Genomic DNA, 13,127 nt, shown 5'->3' with positions numbered 1-13,127 from the left:
AGAGACTGGGCATTCGCTGTCATCTGTACAGAGAGCACTTTGTTGTCCTCCTCCATTTTATTGATGTCATAAAACAATCCAGTTAGTGTTAGATCCAACCACAAAATGGAAAAAAGAGAAGGGGGAAATGATTATACAGCACATACAAGGAAAACAAGATGTTTTGTGACATGTTTCCTAAATAATTAAATAAATAAATAAATAAATAAATAAATAAACAAACAAACAAACAAATAAAAGAGCCCTAAAATACATTCAGCATTACTGAAATCTATGGTTAATGAAATAAACTGAAACCTATGGATATGAAGAGCCACAATGTGCATAAAATCCAAAACATCAAGTATTACCAAGCACCTCAGTGGTGGAACCCGGTCATTCTGCTATAAAGGCAGGATGTTTGATGATTTGCTTGAAAGATGACCTCTACCAAGCAGGGAAATTGGAAGATTTGGATTGAGTTATTTAGCACTTTCACAGCTAAAGGTGGTGGTGGGGTTTCTCTCAGATGTTCGCACAACCACTATTGACAAAAAGCATTGTAGAGAGTCTTTGCAGAGGTGGGGAGATCGTGTTGGCCTCCATTGGTGGGGGGGCTTTCCCCCCAAGCTCTGAGACGTGACACACACACCCCAAAGTCCAGGGCTGGCCCACGTCTCCTTTGTACCACAACTGGCCCGCCCAGCCTCGTCCGGGGGGGGGAGGGAGGGATTTCTTCTCTTGCCCCATTCAAACGTGTGGGGAAGGAGGAGACGGTTGGGACCGGAGGAAAAACCCTGCCCTGTTGAACTTCTGCCTGTCACGGAAGCCTTTAGAAGGGCAGGGTGTGGACCTGAAGACACACAGATAAGAGGCGGGTACGAGTGAACCCCTGAACCCTGAAAAAACAGCACATCCCCCCTCCCGTTTTTTCTCTCCTGAGGGAGGAATTTTTTTAAAAAATGAACGGCTACTAAAACTCGCCCAACAACCTTCCTGAGGCAAAATGTTCTGCCCGCCTTCTCAACTGCGCAGGTGCTGCAAACCCCCCACCCTGCTGGCTAACCCCAGCCCCCTCTGTGGGGAAGAGGAGCGCATGCACGGGAGGGAGAGCGAGCCAGTGAGGGGATCTCACACGTGTGCAGAGACGAGCTGTGGGTGGGCTTGGAGGGCAGCCTGTCCGTCACTCCAGGGGGAAGAAGAGGTGGTGGTGCACAAGAAAATAAATAAGATTTTGAGAAGACTGCCACAAGGTGGCAGATATCCAGGATCATGTCCCTTCCAGAGTATGCAGATAGATTTCACAGAATTATTGCCATTGGGGAGACTGAAGTATTTACTGGGTTTGGTAGATCACCTGACAGGATGGGTGGAAGCATATCCAATGGCATCAGCAATGACCGCAGGTGTAGCAAAAATCATATTAGAAAAGATAATACCTCGACGTGGGTTAGTAGAAACAGTGGGGTCAGATCAAGGAAGTCATTTCACTTCTAAAGTATTACTACAGGGAATAATGGATGGTGTGGGAATAACATGGGAATTTCATACTCCAGGGCACCGTCCTTCCTCTGAGCATGTGGAGTGGATGAATCAAACGCTGAAAAAGCAGTTGGCAAAGTTAGTACTGGAAACAAAGCTGCCATGGAGCAGATGTTTGCCAACTGCATTATTGAGAATCAGGACTGCCCCCCGGAAGGATATCGGTTTATCACCCTAGGAGATGTTGTTTGGCTTACCATACATGGGGGGAGGTAGAATACCCACAGTTGGAAACCAATGACAAGTTTCTTATACAATAGACACTTGGCCTGTCCACCTCTTTTTCTTTTCTCCAATCAAAAGGGCTTTTGGCTCAAACTCCACCACTGGAATCTGCTGTACACAAGGACCAGCCCGGATGGTGGGTGTGGATAAAGTGCTGGAGAGACCAGAAACTAAAACATGATTGGGACGGCCCACTCCGAGCACTCTTGGTCACTGAGATCACAGTCCGAATAGCGGGAAAAGGGTGGACTCATCATACCAGAGTAAAAGGACCAGTCAATCCACCCAAAAACACAGAATGAAGCAAAATCATATGGATGCATGCTCCAACCAAGACAAAGTGTATCCCACTACTGGACAATAACTGAACAGTTCCATCAATATGTCAAGGATTACAGTCCATTGTTGCCTTTTGAGGGTCTAAGGTCCCTCAACCATGCCATGTACCGCATACAAGCGGTGGTGGAAATATTAGCAAACGAGACAGGGGGAACCTTGGAGCTAATAAAAATAGAACTGAGCCACTTGAGACAGTTATCTTTGCAGAACAGGAAGGCCTTGGACATAATCTTGGCTGTTACAAGAAGGAACGTGTAAATGTATTGGAAAGGAGTGTCGTGTGTATGTTCCCGATTATGGGAAACAAAATTGAGGAACATATAAATCATATAGAGGAAGTAGCTGAGGGTGGAAGAAGGGTGGAAGAAGGGTGGAACCCATTATCCTGGTTAAGGAGCTGACTACCAAATTTAGGGTGGTTAAAGACAGCTTTTCTGGGAGCAGTAATGATGATAGTAAGAGGGTTAGTATGTTGTTGCATTTTACACTGTGGTCCCATGCTTTGTGGATGCATAAAAGAGACACATCGGGGTGTTTTTATTCCAATGATGGCAATTAGGGAAGAGACCTATGGGTTACCAGAAATTGGGAAGGAAACTATGATTGAAAGAGAGGGAACATTAAACCCTTTGAGGCTGCTAACGGCAAAGAAAAGTAACGCAAAAGGCAGCAAATTCTGAAATAAGAAAAGGAGGGAGTGTGAGAAATAGAGGAATCAGGGCTGCTTTGGCAGGATCTTGTAGAGACATAATGATTAAGTCGATTGCTTCTGTAACCAATTAGTACATGCATTTGTTAATTATGTAGCTGACATTAGGAAGTTTAGGGGAGATCCGGGAAGCCAACAGAGAATGTGCAGATACGGGAGGTGCCCCATGGTCCTGACAAAAGGATGAAGTGAGTGAACCTAAATAAGGGTCTGGGGTCTAGGAAAAGAGGGGAGTGGGAGATGTAAACAGCGGCGGGGCTTCCTGTGATCAGTTTAGGCGCACTGGATAGGCTGCACACCTCGGATTGCCCAGACCAATGGGGGAAGCAAGGGAGGGCCCCTGCAGCCGGAAGTAGGCGATTAAATATCATAGGACATGTAATGATGGGTGTGTCTACCCAGCTAGGACGCCCGCTTTTGCAAAAGTGCTTTTTAATAAAGGAGAGCTGCTTGTATTCGTGGTCATCCGGTTACTGCATTTAAGTAGCAAGGGGTGGGCATTTGTCACACTTCCATCATCAGCGTCTTCCTTCCTCCCTTCCATCCCCTTGTCTATCTATTCTCCCCCCCCTCCTTCCCTCCTTCCGACACTCTCAAAACCTTGCTTGATCAAGAAAGTGGCTCCTGCGGCTGGAATGGCCGACTGCCCTGAGAAAAGCTTTTTTCCTACCCCGTATTTTACTTTTTGCCATTGGGGTGGAAGTGTTCCTGCTGCCTTCCTCAGTGTCTAATCTCTCCCTCAGGAGGGTGAAGGAGAGAGAAAGAAACAGGGAGAATGAAAAAAATGCTAAAAAGGAAAGGAGAGGAGGGAGGAGGAGAAAAGTAAAGAAAAAAAGCAAAATTCTACCTGCCACAAAGCCTTGAAAAAGGCAGAAAAAGCTCTCCCTCTTCTCCCTCCTGGGGAGGGGAGGAGCAGAGGGCAGGGCTCTCCTTGACTGCACTTAGAGAGAAAACCTGAGGGATTCCCCCCCCCAGAAGGAGAACCACCCGAAGTGTCACCGTTTGCCCAGAGGAGCCTCTTTTCCTCTCCTTAAGGGGGGGGGGGAGAAATGGCTTCCAAGTGAGCCCCCCATTGCCCCTCCCAACTGCACAGGCACAGTGACCCCCCCCAGGCCTTTCCCCACTTTTTGCTTAGCATTCAGAGGGGAGAGGGAGAGAAGGGGGAGTGCTTGCACCCCAGGTGCTTGAGAGGGATTGAAGCCCCCCCCCCGAGACGAAGGGAGGTTTGCATGCACACACATGCACACACACACACACACACACACAGATGAGATGTGCCTCAAGGGACCTCTGCATGTGCAGAGACCCATGGAGATGGGGCCAGCCAGCCAGGAAAGGGTCAAAGGGTGGGGCAGCTGATGGGCCCAACCTCCCTTCTCCCTCTCCTCCTCCACACCTCTCTGCCTCCCTTTCACACCTTTTCCAATCCTCTGGGGATCCATAGCTCACTCCTTGGAAATGTCATTCTATACAACACATCACATGTGTGCGTGTGTGTCTGTGTGTGTGTGTGGGAGGATCAGGAAAATGTGGTTTACAATCCTTTTATAAGCCACATGTTAGATGGCCAGAATAGCCACTGATCAATTTGGGACGAATCCTCAAGGGGTTTTGGCTACAACCGGACACAGTGAAAGAGGGCAGACGGCAGTACAGGAAAAATTAATAAAGAGGCTTCGGGCAGTCAAAGAATCTCCTTTATCTTCAATAAAAAGAATTTATTGAGGAGGGAGAACCTTTCATCATAGATACTGAGGAGTAGCAAAGCTAGTATCAGCCTCTGAGGCTCTTGCATTTGGGGGTGTCGTGAGCCAGGTTGAAATGTGAACATTTTAAGGGCATGTTTCGAAGCTCTCGTATCCCACGTCTGCAATGGGACAGAGAGTGGGGTGAGAGGGGGGAGTAAGTAATGAGAACGGCTATTGCACTTCTAAATGACAATTTCTAATAGACAATTGACTATTAAAAAATGAAGTTAAATCCAAAACCTGCACTGGATCCCAACTCTTCAGTTGTGTGGAGCAGCAGAACAAAATGCTTTCTTAAATATCCGGTCCTGTTTTTGACTGTGGCACTGGAGCTTTGGGCTCCCGACACACACGCTCGGGGTGCTTCCATTGACCGAAGCATCTCTGGGGGGGGGGCAGCCAACCATCATCCTTCACAGTCTCAGCCCAGGAGACAATGGGATCCTTACCTGGAGAGACCTCGTTTCCAGTAGGAGATCCTGGTGCAGAGATCTTGAACCTCGATCCAGAAGATCCCTCGCTCTTGTTGGGGGCAATACGGGGTCACCTCCTCAAAGGCCACTGGAAGCGGGAAGGAGAAAACACAGTCTTACTGGGTGGAAAAGGCCCCACAACATCCAAATGTTTTTTTTTAAAGGTTTGGAAATAACAGGCATCCTCTGAAGTTCAGCTTCAGTAACCTGAGTCGCATCTCCAGTTTTCTGACAAACAGGTCAGCTGCGACAATTATGTCTGGCTGATTTTGAACCACTGGGCCAGTAGAAAGGAGTAGTAATTCTATTCAAGGTCCTTTGGAGGCGAAGGTGGCCAGAAAAAGCAGCAGCGTGGGCTAAAGCGAAAAACCTTTTCTCGGTAAGGCTTTGGCACTGTGTCCAGGGAGGCAGGAGCTCCTTGTAAGAAAGTCCCAGACCAACCCTGACACAGCTGCCCACACCTATGGGGGGACTGTGCTTGGAGGGGCTCCCCAGCCTCAGTGCAAGGAGAGAAGGACGTGGGGTGGGTGAGACGGAGAAGCGAAGGAAGAAGAGGTGGAGCAAAAGAGAGATGCCACACCCACCTTGAGGCTCCCAACAGAGACATCCGGGGGGGGGGGGAATAACCTAGCTCAGAGGCAGAAACCTCTGCCTGAGCAGGCAGCTCTCCCTTCCCCCCACCCCATCCCCCACTTTCGGAGTTTACAACCTCAATCTTAATTAATTGTTCATCAGGCTCCGGCTGCCCATCAGTCCCTTCAGAATGTTTTGAAGGCAAGGAGCTCAACTTCTCCAGCTCAGCAATTCCCCTGTTTTTAAACATTCTGTGCAGCCTTTAGGCCCTTGATTTCTTTGTTCTGCCTAATCAACCGGGCTAAGCAAACATACCCGTTTCTTTCTTCAGGATTTAGGAATTCTCATTCGTAGCCCCCCTTTTTCTCCTGGTCGGAGGGCCTCAGGCCGCCCAAAATGTTAAAAACAGTCCTCTGGATTTTAAAATGCAAATGGACCAAATGTGTGGAAGTGCTGGTTTAAAAAAGGAGAAACAGCACCTCAAGTGCAAAAGCGCCACAGAGCAGACGGGCGTTGGAGAAATCAGATTTCCCGAGGCTGACCTCCCTTTCCTTCATCCTTTCCTTCATCCGGCCTAAAGGCTGACAGAAACAGGCAGCGACTCGGGTTCAGAAATGAATGACCACGGCTTCCTTTTAGCTACAGAAATCGTCCCGTCAGAATGCAAAATGAACAACTCTGGTGACCTGGAAGGGTATCTCTTCCCCAGAATAGCCTCGTTCTCTCATTTCTCCCCCCAAAAACGTGCAAGCCGGTTGCAGAAAGAGTCGCCCCCCCCCCCGAAACGCACCGACTCTCACAGGCGCCGAAGCCTGGCAGACCCCGAGGGAGGTGGAAAGAACTCTTTACCCCCTCACACGAAAACACGAAAAGGCTTGTTTCAAAGAGCCTTTCCTGCCATGTCTTGCCCGCCTATGTCCTGTCATGATCTCAACTCCTTCCCCCCCCAGGCTGGACACTGCCTACCCCCCCACCGGACGCTGAGCCTCTCCACCCACAGCCTGGGATCGGGGCCCCAGAGAGGCCCTTCCTTCCTTCGTTCGCCTTGGCTTCTTTGTGCGTTTGTTGGAGGGGACCCAGAAGAAGGGAAAGGCCAGCCTTGACCGAAGGGAGGGAGGGTGTGTGTGTGTGGGGGGGTGTGTTTTGGGGGTCAGGTTTGCCATCTGGGTTCCTTTCCACTGTTTTTGGAAATGACCCCCCCCCCCTCTGTCTCTGCTTCCCCCACCCCACATACAGCTTATGCCACGTCCCGTTCTTCCCTCCCTCTGTCCACGCCCCCCCCGCCTTTGCCCACCTCCTGCCCAGACCCGATGGGGGGGAAGATCCTCGGAGACCCATAGAGGTGGGGGGGGGAGAGGGAGGCAGGAGGGGGGGTGATCTCCGGGGGGGGGGCTTCCGCTTCCTGTTAGAGCAGCGCCTCTTCCCCCTTCATAGCTCTAGGTTCCTCTCTCTTCCCCCCCCCCCGCTTTCTCCCCCCCAAGAATGGAGAGAGAGAGAGAGAGAGAGAGAGAGAAGGAGGCAGAGGGTCATGAGGGGCCAGCGGCCTCTTCACACCCCCCCCCAATTTGTGCATACCTGAGGCCAAGAAGGAGGAGAGACCGGGTGGGTATCGTCGCTGAGGGAGGGGGGGCAGGAACTTCCGAGGGGGGGGAGGGTGAGGCGCCTCTCCTCTTTTCTCTCTCCAGAGCCCCCCCCCGCCTGCCTTCCTTCCTTCCTTCCTTCCTTCCTTCCTTCCTTCCTTCCTTCCTTCCTTCCTTCCTTCCTTCCTTCCTTCCTTCCTTCCTTCCTTCCGGGCTTCCCTCCAACCGCCGGTCTTGAGGGGGGGAGGGGAGGAGAAAAAGGGCGGGAAGGAAGAGAAAGCCCCCAAAGGGCGCAGGCGCGTCAGGGACCAACCGTCCTCTGGTGGGGGGGGGGGAGAGAAGGGGGCGGGGCCTGGAAGGGGGGGTTCGGTCACTATTTCCCCCCCTCAGGAGGGGATACTGAGGCGAGCGGGGGTGGAGGGGTGGTTCTCCCTTCCCTCCCCTTGGAAGGCTCTCCCCGTTCGGAGCCTCCTTCTCTGAGGGGATTCGCTCGAGGTGGTTTCCCTTCAGGAGCGAAAGGAGGTTCTGCAAATATAAGAAGGAAGAGGCTGACAGGAGGGGCCTCGAACTAACTCCGCCTCCAATATATCTATACCAGTATATTATAGAGAGAAGGGGGGATAATCTGCCCAGAGAGAGAGAAGCCCGTAGGCGTGTGTGATGGAGGTTGGGGGGGGAAGGCGGGGGAAAGACGATGCGGGAAGACCGGGGGGGGGGGAAGAGCGCGCCTTCTTGACCTTCCTGGCAGGGCCGGAGGGATGCCCTTGTCTGTGTGTGTGTGTGTGTGTGTGCGTGTGTGTGTGTGTGTGTGTGTGTGTAAAACGGAGCTGAACCATTAACACGGAGGTTGTAAACTCGGAAAGTGAGAGGGGTGGGGGTGGGGTTCTCTGGGGGCCAGAGAGATTCCCCCCCTCTCCCCTTTGAATCCGCCCTCCTCCTCCCTCTCGAGGAGACCCAGAGGGGGAAAAACATTGCCTTCCCTTCCACTGGAAAAACAGGCCTTTCTCTCTAAAGCTTTAAAGGAGGCGCTCAGCCACGGAGAGTCCCTGCCCCCCCCGGGGGGGGCACCCACAACCTGGGGGGGGTTGGAGTCACCTCCTCTTCCCTCTCCCCCCCCTCCGTCTGACAGGCTCTTCCTTGAAGGGACGTTTTAAGCCTCCCGCCCCTCCTAGAAAGACGCCTTGCCCGCCATCCCGAAACCTCTTGGGGGAAAACTCAGCCCCACCACCCCCACCTCTCCCAGGGACGCGGGGGGGGGATTTTTCTACTTACCATAAAGGCCACTAAAACTCGCCCAACCGCCTTCCTGAGGGGAGACCTTCTGGCCGCCTTCGTAACTGCGCACGCGCCACAGACCCCCACCCCACCCCCCTCTGTGGGGGGAAGAGGAGCGCATGCGCGGGAGGGAGAGCGAGCCGAGCAGCCAGGGAGGGGATCCTGCGCGTGCGCAGAGAGGAGCCCTGGGTTGGCTTGGAGGGCAGCCTGTCAGTCACGCGAGGGGGAAGAAAGGGGGGTTCTTGCCCAGCCAGCCTTCCAGAGGGGAGGGGCTTCGCGGAAGGAGGAGCGAGCTCTCATTGGGTCTCCGGGTTGCCAGGCAACCCCCCTCATAGACGACATAATAGACGCCCCGGAGGGCTTCCGCCCAGCAACGGGTGACGCGCAGGAGGAGCGAGTTCTCATTGGGTCCCCCATTGTTCTTCCCTATTAGATTCTTAATTAGCTTTGAATTCATTCATTCATTCATATAAAATTCCTTTTCTCCTGCCTTTCTCCTCTTTGCTTCTTTATGTCTTAACTGTTTTTGTTGGTGCAGGGGACGGTGGTCGGCTGGATGGCCAGACCTTGGGGGCCAGAGAGGCTGAGCGAAGGTCCTCCTGGAAGGTCTTAAAAAGCAGGCAGAAGTTGAGTGTCCAGTGCGCCGTGCTTAGGTCCAGTATTAATGGATGAGTTTCAATTGTTGAGACCTGATGATGTGGACAGGGTGCTTGGATATGTCCGTTCTACCACCACTCCGCTCGACCCTTGCCCATCCTGGCTAATTGGAAGATCTGCCAGGGGGTTCGCACTTGGGTCCAGGAGGCCGTGAATGCCTCTCTGAGAGAGGGAGTGGTCCCTACCGCCTTGAAAGAGGCGGTGATTCGACCACTCCTTAAAAAGCCTAACCTGGACCCAAGGCTGGTGGTCAACTACCGACCAGTGGTGAACCTCCCTTATTTGGGCAAGGTGTTGGAGCGGGTTGTGGCCGGGCAACTCCAGGCGCTGCTGGATGAAACGGATTTTCTGGATCCATTTCAATCGGGTTTCAGGCCGGGTTTTGGTACAGAGACTGCCTTGGTCGCCCTGTATGATGACCTTTGCCAGGAGAGAGACAGGGGGAGTGTGACCCTGTTGATACTCCTGGACCTCTCAGCGGCTTTCGACACCATCGACCATGGTGTCCTTCTCGATAGGCTGGCTGGGTTAGGAGTTGGGGGCACTGTTTTACGGTGGTTCCGCTCCTTCCTAGCTGACCGTATCCAGAGGGTGGTGCTGGGGGACAGTTGCTCTGCCCCATGGCAGTTATGTCATGGGGTTTCTCAGGGCTCAATACTGTCCCCCATGCTGTTCAACATCTACATGAAACCGCTGGGAGAGGTCATCAGGAGGTTTGGGCTGAGGAGTCAGCAATATGCTGACGATACTCAGCTCTACCTCTCGTTTTCCACCAATCCAGGTGAGGCAGTTTCTGTGCTGAACTCGTGTCTGGACCTGATAATGGACTGGATGAGGGTTAATAAATTGAAACTCAATCCAGACAAGACGGAAGTGCTGTTAGTGGGTGCTTCACCGGACAGGCTGGAGGGCCATTTCCCCGCCCTGAATGGGGTTACACTCCCCCTAAGGGACAGGGTCTGCAGCTTGGGGGTGCTCCTGGACCCCAGTCTAACACTGGAAGCCCAGGTGGACTCGGTGGCCAGGGGCGCCTTCCTTCAGCTGTGGAAATTATACCAGCTACGGCCCTACCTGGACGAGCAGAGTCTCATGACAGTCACACATGCACTGGTAACATCCCGCATAGATTACTGCAATGCGCTTTACGTGGGGCTGCCTTTGAAGACGGTCCGGCGATTGCAACTGGTCCAGAATCGAGCTGCGCGGCTGGTGAGTGGTGCAGCTGCCACGGAACATATCAAGCCGATTCTGTATAAGTTACATTGGCTACCAATTGCTGCCCGGGCCCAATTCAAAGTGCTTGTTTTGACATATAAAGCCCTAAACGGCTTGGGCCCTGGATACCTGAAGGACCGCCTCCTTCCATATGAACCTACCCGGCAGTTAAGATCTAGCCAGGGGGCCCTTTTGAAAGAGCCGTCCCTTAAGGAGGTAAGAGGGACGGCTTGTAGACAAAGGGCCTTTTCAGCAGCTGCCCCCAGACTATGGAATGCCCTCCCGACTGAGATTCGTCTGGCGCCGACACTGATGACATTTCGGCGCCAGGTCAAAACCTTCCTGTTCCAGAAGGCTTTTAATTGAAATTATATTAGCTGTGGGTCTGATGGCAATTTTAATTGTATTTTAATTGTATTTTAATTATTTTATCTTTTGCTGTATTGAATTTTAATTATTGTAAGCCGCCCAGAGACCTCTGGGTAGTTTGGGCGGCATATAAATTGAATAAATAAATAAATAAAATAAATAAATCGCACGAGGGGTGCCGGACCACCACATTCTTCTGGATAGCCTCTTTCTGGGTTTTCGTTCCTCTGTGAAATAGTACGGGGAATTAATGGAAACCTGAAACACTCCACAAGCTGAGGGTTGGGGGGGTTGAACAAGAGTCCATCCCCCCCCAGCACCCCTGCCGTTCACAGAGCGATACCACGCGAGGGAACATCCCAGAATCTGACTCCCCTTTTTTTCGTCAAGTGACCACTCCTCCCCCAGACGCAAAGCCATGGTCAGGGCTGTGAAGGGCAAAGAGCAGAAGAGGGTCTCCCGCAGAGTCCAGGGGTCCCCAACCTCTGGCCTCCAGAGGTTCTTGGACTGCAACTCCCAGAAGCCTTCACCACCGCCTCTGCTGGCCAGGATTTCTGGGAGTGGAACCGGCCAGTAATTTACACACTCCTGAGTTAGTGCAGCAGTTCCATGCTACTTACCCCGATCTGAAACTGTTAGAATGGCGTTAGCCTTAGCTGCTACAAAGAACTACATAATCCATCACTATGATATTACCACTGCATATTTAAATGCAGACCTGAAAGAGGAACTACACATGGCAAAGGCACCAGGATATGAAGGTACAAAGCCAGAATTAGTGTATAGGTTAAACAAAGCGATTTATGGTTTAAAACAATCGGCTAAGAATTGGAATGATTGTTTGCATCAAGTTTTGGTAAAACTGGGATATAGTAGCAGTCTGGCAGATCCTTGTCTATATACCAAGAAAAATGGGAATGACTTAAACATACTACTAGCATATGTTGATGATATTGTTTCATGGCAAAGAGTCAGAGCCAAGTAGAACTGTTTGAGAAACAGTTAAAAAAGGAATTTAAATTAAAAAGTCTGGGACCAATACAAAATTACTTAGGTGTACAAATACAGAGAACAAAACAAGGGATTGAATTGAGTCAAGAGCTAAAAATCAAACAAATGTTGGAAAAGTACTGCATGGGAGAGTGTAAAAGTGTAAGTACTCCCATGACGGTAGACTTTCAAAAGGAAGATGAAATCAGTAAAGATTTCGAAAACCAAGAATTATACCATTCAGCCATAGGAAGCTTAATGTATTTGGCAAACTGGACACATCCAGATATAGCAGCCTCAGTGAACATTCTAAGCAGGTATGTAGCCAGACCTAGTGAAAAGCACTGGCAAGGCGTAAAAAGGATGTTTAGATACTTAAAGGGGACATAGAACTACCATTTGATATTGAAGCCATCAAAAGATTTAAAACTGTCTGCTTATGTAGATAGTGACTGGGCCAATGATGAGACAGACAGAAAATCCATGACCGGATTTGTAATAAAATTTGGAAACAACATAGTTGGATGGAAATCCAGAAAACAAAGTTCCGTAGCAACTTCAACTTCTGAAGCAGAATTTGCCGCATTGTCAGAATTGTGTTCTGAATTAACATGGTACAAACAGTTAACAAAAGATTTAAAGAATGAGACAAGTGGTGCAATAAAAGTGATGGAAGATAATACCACATGTATACACATGGCTGAAACGGAAAGAGTAAAAAACAGAAGTAAACATATTGACATTAAGTATCATAATGTAAGAGAGGCTATAAGAGAGAAATTAATTGAATTAGAGTATTGTCAAACTGAAGATAACATAGCTGATATACTGACCAAACCTTTATGTACACAGAAGCATGAGAAATGTGTAAATGAGCTGGGATTGTGTTGTGTTCAGGCATAAAAAAATTAGGAGGGGTGTCAGAGTATAGAAATTTTATAAGCCTGAACCTGTACAGTATATGTGTTTCATTAACGAGCTGCCATTGTGCACAGATGTGAGAGTGCTGAATCACTCTGGACATGATGCAATGACTTGAAACCAGGAGAAGACCAGGTGCAAAAGGATGAAGTCATCTGTTTTCTGATTGGACAAAATATGCCATGTATATGTATATAAGTGGACTGTGTGTTTGCTTCTCTCTCTTCCTCCACTATCACTTGCTGCCACGCATGCTGTCCGTTTGTATAAAGAGTTCCTGCTGTGCTGTTAAGATACCTGCCTGTATATAACTGTACAGTGGTGCCCCGCATAGCGAGGTTAATCCGTTCCGGATTAACCCTCGCTATGTGAAATCGTCGCTAAACGGAATGTAAAAGCCCATTGGAACGCATTAAACATCGTTTAATGCGTTCCAATTGGCCCTAAACTTACCGTTCAGCGAAGTTTCCTCCATAGCTGCAGCCATTTTCGCGCCCGGTAAACGAGGGGAGGGCGCGAAAACGCTGCATGC

General features: G+C 50.3%; 1 protein-coding gene across 11 annotated transcripts in view; it reads right to left on the bottom strand.

Moving 5' to 3' along the window:
• LOC140704269 (uncharacterized) overlaps positions 1-8,717 on the bottom strand; it is a 44,161-nt gene extending 35,444 nt beyond the window's left edge. For 5 of the 11 annotated variants that reach the window (XM_078382356.1, XM_078382358.1, XM_078382359.1 and 2 more), the window contains exons 1-2: positions 8,441-8,717; positions 4,992-5,103 (exon numbers count right to left, since the gene is read on the bottom strand). The gene's annotated coding sequence lies outside the window, so the exon portion shown is untranslated. Of the gene's footprint in view, positions 1-4,991; positions 5,104-7,163; positions 7,404-8,440 lie in introns of those variants that run through there. The other 6 variants (XM_078382354.1, XM_078382352.1, XM_078382355.1 and 3 more) reach the window with 2 other exon arrangements.
• Positions 8,718-13,127: the final 4,410 nt, after the last annotated feature.

The sequence above is a fragment of the Pogona vitticeps genome, chromosome W (genome assembly GCF_051106095.1).
Source record: "Pogona vitticeps strain Pit_001003342236 chromosome W, PviZW2.1, whole genome shotgun sequence".
Classification (NCBI taxonomy): Eukaryota; Metazoa; Chordata; class Lepidosauria; order Squamata; family Agamidae; genus Pogona; species Pogona vitticeps.
This window is presented reverse-complemented; position numbering and strand designations above follow the sequence as displayed.